The sequence below is a fragment of the Nothoprocta perdicaria genome, unplaced genomic scaffold (assembly GCF_003342845.1).
Source record: "Nothoprocta perdicaria isolate Ctin4 unplaced genomic scaffold, notPer1 scaffold_281, whole genome shotgun sequence".
Lineage (NCBI taxonomy): Eukaryota > Metazoa > Chordata > Aves > Tinamiformes > Tinamidae > Nothoprocta > Nothoprocta perdicaria.
Genome location: NW_020455512.1, coordinates 130,577 through 138,282, shown reverse-complemented (window position 1 = coordinate 138,282; position 7,706 = coordinate 130,577).

Genomic DNA, 7,706 nt, shown 5'->3' with positions numbered 1-7,706 from the left:
CCGCGGCGCCCAACGGCCGCCGGCGGCCGTTGGCCGCACGCGGCCGCCCCAACGGCCGCCTCCCCCGCGGGCCCGGCGCTCGGGGTGTCGTCGTCATCGTCTCCCTGCGCCGAGGTCGCGTTGTCGCCGGCTGCCGCCCGTCGCGGGGGGGACGCGGCGCCCTGCCGGGCTTGGGGGGCACTGGGGCCCTCTGGCCCCATCGTCCTGCCGCCAGCTCGGGTTTGGGGCGCCGGGAAGAGCCGGCGGCCTCTTCTGGGCTCCCGCGCCGGCTCCTGGTGCCGTCCGGCATCCCGACGCAGGTGCGGTCGCGGGTGGCATCSCCGTCCGTAGCTCCTCCGGTGCTCGGAGCGCCAAGTTAAACCTGGGCTTTGCGCGCAAGCGGAGTCCTGGGGCTCGCAGAGCGTCGCCTCGTCCGTCCCAGCGTCTCGGCTGGTCCCTTTGCTCCTCGTTCACGGTGGCAGTGGTGCCGGTCGGCAGYGCGTTCCTGGGGCCTTTAGCTGCCCCGTGTTGTGGTTATGTAAYGGGAGCGCCGGGCCCGGGAGAGCGCGGCGGGGTCCGGGGCGCTTGAGCTGGGCCRTAACGCGAGCAGGAGGGAAGCCGCCAGCAGAGGGGAAGATAAAGCAGGTATTTGAAGGACCTTCCATAGGTTCATCCTTCTGAACAGCTGTCTGAAACGTAGTTMTCATAGGAAACACTCCATGTCCAAAAAAATACTTGATTACTAACTTGACACAAGCTTTGCAAGTAGTAATAATAGGCCAAGACTAATATACAAGGTGAGTTTATTCAGGGTAGCTTTTTAGCTTCAGGTGTTGTTACATATATTTCCTTCTAGAGAGCTCCTTGAGCTTCTTCTGCAGTATAAAATGGATTATGTGTGTCCTTTTATTCCCTAAAACAACAGATTTACTTATACGCTACTAAGCAGTAGKTGTTGGGCTTGGGCCTGGTGTGTGCCTGCATTAACCAGCAGGRAGAGATTTATATTGCTCCGTGGGCAAAGTGCTGCTAAAGGTTAACTTGGAAAATACGGGCTGGCTTCTGCACTGCATTAGAGGTGCTTCGTGCTTGTTGTGATACAGCTGGCTTCCCAATTTACATGGGGTGGGGTTAGTGCTTCATATTACCTACCAAGAAGCATCTGCTGTTGCTTATATAGTGSTTGGTTTCTATTTCTGTGCATGTCCCAGCTCAGGTAGTTCCCTTTGGTGTTGCGTAGTCTCAGTGTGTTACTTAATCTGAATTCTCCAAAAACCGTGAGCAGTTTCCTAGCTGGATGCTCGGTACTGTGGGAAACCCTAGAGTCTGGTAGACAGCACAGATGTGTGACACTGCCTCTGTAAATTGCCTGTACAGTGACACCAAGGGGCGATACTTGACCTTGCTTGGCCTGGAAAGAMGAAAAGACTCGCAGTTGAATCCTTGAGCGTGGGGATGTCTTGCAATGCTGCCGTTTAAGGTATGGGGCGGGTATGATTTTGTCTGGGTGCGACACAAGAGCACGTAACGTGATCTGAAGGCCGGAGTCGCGTGGCAAAATAAACTCCTCGCAGGTGCTTGCGTAAGGCGGTGGTGGGAGCAGTATCAAGTCCCGCCCGGGACACTTGGTGCTGAACTTCTTTTCTCAGCAGCCTTATTTTTGAATGTCAGACATATATCTGCCTGACCAGGGTGCCTCGTATGAAGGCTGTTTGTAGGTCACTGGTTTCATTGTTTCCTAGGTATTTGTTAGGTGGATTGTAACAAGCATTAAGAAATATAATGCATTAACCCTAATCAATTTGCTACGTACCACGTTGGTTCCAGGTCACTCATCTTAAGCACATCAACGCACAGACATCACCTGAAGCCCCACCACAGAGCTTGAGCATGTGACTAGCCTTGCTAAATAATGCTAGCTGAATATGGACCCAGGTGACAGTAAGCAGCATATRATTATTTTCAATGAAATACCTGAATCTTCTTCCCCTTAATTAGAATGACAATGTGGAAAAGACCTCTCCAGGTTCTTCTTACAAGTGAGGCAAAAGAGGGACTTCCAGAATAACCCTGTGATCRGGGTGCACAGCTATGTGCCGTGAGTATCAAGTTTCTTAAATTCCAGACTCGGGCATTGAGAACTTAAAGAACCACAAGTCCAATGTCCCTTTCTCCAGCTTGACTTCTGCAGCTGAAGGTGTTGCTACCAACAAGAGGACCGTGTCCTTGGCGACAGAAATGCAGTATTTTTGCTGTTTTAGATTTTTCTTTTATCACCAGCTTTATTCTCCCATTCATTTGGGAGGCCCAGAAGAATATATGGTTCCCCTGACTGCAATCCTGTGAGCATGTTTCGCTGCTCTGCTGCTGACAAAGATGATTCTGTTCTTCCCTAGCACTCAGGTCCAGCTGAACATGGGGCTGGGCTTGGTGTGGGTGACCRTGGGCCGGGAACTGGGCGCTCTCTGCGCCAGAAATGCCTCCCTTCCTGCTGCGGTAGTTTTCCTGCTGGTGTAGTGCCTGGGAATGGCTTGAGGAAAGGTCTGTTGTGTCCGATGTCGGCAGGGAGCAGGGTTGTTGGGGCTCCAACTGCTAGCCCGAACCCTGCTCTGATCCTCCATCTGCTCCACACTCACGGGACCGGGCACGTTTTCGGCTGGCACAGGGAGGGGGGGAAAGGAGGTTCAGCTGGAAATGAAAAGGCAGATGTCAAAGGAGGACAGGGCAGCTTTAGCAGCACTGCTGGGTTAATACACTGAGAGAATTAGAGTGCAGGAGCAGTAATAATGCGGTTGGTCAAATGCACTTAATGGTCCAATTCCCAAAGAGAACCGCTTAGGAAAGCGGGCAGGGAAAGAAAATGCTTCCTCTGATCTTTTTCATTGTAGCAGATGCTAAAATCTGAACAAATACTTGTTATATATGTTCGGTAAAGAGGAGTTTTTTGATGGATAACATTCAGATGATGRGTTTCCATATAAAACCATAACGGAAGCTGAAATTACCCTAAACTTTGCCAGGGAAGAAGGAGTCCTCATAGCTGGCACTTGGACAAGCGGGTTTTCTTTTTCTCCARCAGTTTGTAAGAACCGATAATGCAACATGGCAGAGGTGACACGGACCATTAATCTTTCTCCTCATTAAAAGCAAGCAAATTAATCTGAAAACCCGTAACTGTGCAATGTAAAGCTGTCACGTCCCCCTCTGCTAACAGTAAAATGGCTAAATTACTTATCCTGTTTTTTTGGGGTTTCTTTTTTTTTTTTTTTTTTTTTCTTTGCATCAATGCCATGCACTATTGGAATGTATGGCCTGTTATATAAAGAGGTGCTCGTTTAATAGCACACAGAGTAATGGAAATAAGAGGGTATGAGCTGACTGATTACGGTTGCCTTGGGAACTATACTCTTAAATTTTGTAACTAACGCCGGGTTAATTYATAATGAAGAATATAAAATGTCTCTTTAGTTATATTTTAGTATTCCTTAACTGATAGAATGATTACATACCCTAATTGTGTCTTGATAACTTGATAAGGAGTAGGTTTCTTTTTTCTTCTTTGTATGCTCTGCTTTGGTTTGTACTTGATAAATCTCAAACATGACCCTTTGGGATGCATCCGTGCCAACTGCCTTCATGTCTTGTCGTCTTTAGAAGAGGACCAAGTGAATGGAAATTATTTTATCTATTGTTTCACATGCACTTTTTTTTYCTGACATGTTAATGACTATTTGCTTTTGCAGCGCCATTCCGTATGCAAACACAGTGAGTTTGCTGACCTACATTATTAATTTTTCCACTTACCTCTGTTAATCGTAGCTTTGTTATGGGTTAATCWCTCTTTGTTTTGCAGGACATTTATTTTTGAAGGCGATCTCTAGCTCAGTAAGCTTCAACAAAAGACTCTCTGTGGAAAAAAATGTRGTGCTGAGTGGTTTTGTAATTCTTTGTTTTATGACCAAACAAACCCTGCACTTTTAAAGACAAAACACGACGTGTAGAAGAGTAGGAAAATGGAGAACACATCAAAGGAATGACTRTTTTTATTTACCATTTACTGAAATAGTAGCAAGAATGATAGCTTCTAACTAATTAGGACAATTTTATTGCATGGAGATTACCTTGCACTTGCAGTCCTTCATTTGATAGTAAGCCAATAGTGCTAGACCAGTCTTGGGTCTCATATGTGGTCATGAAGACTTTCCTAGCAGATGAGAGACGCTGTGTCCCCTCAGGGGGTTTCTTGAGGACCTCTTGCTGTGTCTCAGCACCATTAGTTTTTCTCAATTTCAGTGGCCTGGAATAGCTGGTGGTCCTTGTCTGCACTGCACTGAAGTGGATAGGCAAATACAGCAAACCAACAAATGACGTAGTATGTTCATCATTTCATTTTGCTATATAAAATTACCCCATAAAATAGCTGACTCTCTGAGAGAATTTTATTTTCCCTTTGAAATCAGCATTTATTTTTTTCTTTAATGTTTGCATGGGTGCATGGTTGCAGGTTGACTAAACTTTGACTTTTGGTCAATTATCTTGGATTTCTTGAGAAAATTCTTACTGATGTCTCTTGATAAGTTGTTTTATTTGCTCACTCTTTGGTCACATCTAGGCTTTTTACGTGAGGTTGCAGGGTGGGGAGGTGCTGAGGCACCTGCTGATGCAGGTAGATGCACCTTAGTCSGGCTATATGATGTTTTAACACAGCATGGCTGTAAAATGGGGCAGTTGTATTCGTGCAGTGCCAAAGCGCATCAAATAACCTCCCCGGCCCGATTATTTCTGCACAGTCAGCCTCCGTGTCCAGTCCTCTATGGTCCTGTTAATGTCCACTTCAGAAAATTGGGAATTGCTCATCAACAAAAGCATCTTTTGTACATGCACGACTTTTTTGGATGGGAAAAGGCACAGGCTGTGAGCTAGGTCATCTTGCAACACAAAAGCAGAGAGGTCTGGGCTGTTTGTTTTCCTCTGAGGAAGCAAATTAAGGGTTTGCATTAAATTGCTTCTCTTGTAAATTTTGGGAATGCAGTGGACTGTCTGGATCACTTTCAAGGTATTAGAGGCTGTTGGCTGCACAAGCCGCATGGGAAAGGGGATCCTGGAAGGCTCGGGAAGGCTCCTCAGCACATCCGTGGAGGGCAGGTCAGGATAACTGTCCCTTCCAGTGGCCTTTGTACGCTTGCAGAAATGGAGTATCTCTAGGGACCAAGTAAGATACAGTGCATCTGTTGCTTTAGAATATTATAGGAGGTATAATAGAGTTAGGTTAAAAAARAGAAAAAAAAAAAAAAAGAAAAAAGTTCTGTGTGTCGCTCGTTATCGGAATGACATTTTCAGGCACGTTCTGTCTGCAATATTTTTTTCTTCAATTTTTATCTCAATCTTAGTAGTTTGTTCTTCTATTTTGTCTGCCCGGAAGCTATTGAATATTTGATTGATGACCCAAGAAGCCCGTGTTCAAGCCTGAGCTCTCACTGCTGTCTGAATCTTGGAAGTGCTTCACTGAATGCCTTACAGTTATGGTCTTGTTTTTCCGTCTATTTTTCATCTCAAAAATTTAGTTTTGAGAAGAAGCTTATTACATAAGACACATCAGAGAATTAATTTTTTAGTGCAAGATGTTCTTCTATGCCATGCTAGCTTATATATGGAAGTGAAAGCTTGAACTCAGCCTTGCATGCGGTGGCTATTTCTGTTTGTTGTTGTTGTGGTTTGGTTTTTGCTTCCATTAGACTCATACAAGCAGCAGTGCAAGGTTTTGCCTTCCACGTGGTGCCTGTGGTGCTGAGGTGCCTGTGTTATGGAGCACATCTCCGTAGGGATTCCTCAACGGCACAGCCTCCAGGAGGTTGCCGGATGAGACCTCTGCTGGGATGAGCCTCCTTATTAAAAATACAGCTAAAATGCACCCTCACCAAATGTCTGGCAGCGAGCCTGGGCTTGAAAGGTGCCCCACGTGATAACCCCTCATAAAAGTTCATGGGGATGTGGATATCACGCCTGCGATGGCACTTGCCGTGCAGGTGTGTGTTTAGGTTGATATTGCTCTGGGTCCGGCGTTCATTTGTAGCCCGACATTTGGGCCGTGCTCTAAACTTTTCAAACTTAATCATTCTCATTACAGCTTCCTAACACTGCAATGGAAAATATTGTGGAAAAAATTATAATTTAAATAAGTTCTTATGGGCTATTTCTTTTAGCCCTGTTAAGAAGTTTGTATGAATCCCAAGGTTAAAAATCCTTCATTAAATTCCAAGCCTTTTCTTATCTGCATACCTAAAATTTGGATTATTCATGGCTGCAAGGGATTTAGGGATTATAAACACATATAACTTTTGTCTTTTATATGCTTGAATGTCCCAAAAATGAGAGACTGGAATGGAAACCAAAGCAAGGGAGAGACCTTTTGTATTTTTGTTGTCTATTTTGTTTTTATTTGCCGTGAATTTTTGCCTGAAAGTAGCACATTGTTTCCCATTACAAAAACAAAAAAGCAGAACTGTTTTCAAGTGCTCCCCTGCAAAGAGGGTCATATATATACATATATATATATATATACACACACGTTTGTGTGTGTGTGTATGTATAAAATCTCCAGTTCTCTCCTGGAAAGTAAAGCAAGGTTTGCAGAAAAGAAGTGTCTAACGCTTAAATATTAACATGATGAGAGCTGCAATGCTCTCTTTTTAGGAGAGAAGGGGTGAAGGCAGATGCACAGGAAGCTGTTCCTGTGAGGAAAGCTAACAATCCAAGATGCAAGAGGATTTCTCTATTTCTGCCCTCTTAGTCTGGACTTGTGGGTCATTGATGAATGCACATAGGGATGTTGCACCTCTGCACAAAACTGATTTATCATCAGTTGGCTGATCCAGGTGCATCTTAAAAAMCAGGTGGAAATGTCGACTTCTCTGCTTGCTGTGAGCTGCAAAAGGCAGTCACCTAAAGTCTGAGTGATTTAAAAAATAAAAAGACCAGTTTGAAATGTAGGTATRGTTTAAAATGCAGCTTAATATCTGTAAAGTTCTCTTTGCTCTTGCCCCKTTCTCTGCGGCTCTTCTTTTGTTTGAAAGACTCTCTGAGACTCACGGGGTTTTTGGCCGTGTACTATGCTGGAGGACTTAGTTGGGTTCTGAAAATTGCTTTTGTGCTCTGTGTGTAATCTAATTTCCGTGGAAACTTGCTGTGATCCCATTTGCATGAGAATTCATTTTCATGTGAAAAGGACAACTGAGGTCAGGGGAGAGCTGAGCTTTGCAGTACATTGGCAGCAGAGCCCTTGCCATCAACGAGGAAGATAGGGTGGTGTTGCATGCACACCTTGGACAACTGTGTGTGAATATTCAAAGATTTTGTGGTGCAAGTTATGTAGTTTTTACCACTGCAGTCCAAAGGGTGCACAGGGACACATTTAACTCTGTTCCTGCAAAGATTCAGAGCCRATTTTCCTTCTGTGCTTTAGTAGCTGCAGATGTGGCTCCCGTTTCTCAGGCTTTGGGAACCTCATTCTACTGGAGAACGTATGGTCTTGTCGTCAGCTGCGCGTGGTTAGTGATGTAGGAACTGATTTCCTATATAGGCTCCACCTCAATGTTGTTCCTCTCCCCGGACGTTACACCGAGGATGACCTYCTGAAGGTAGAGGTGTTTGGTGGTGGTCTGTTTTCCCTCTCTCTACTTCTTTTTAAGGATTGTGTGGTGCCTATTTAAGTAGTTGAAAGGATTCGG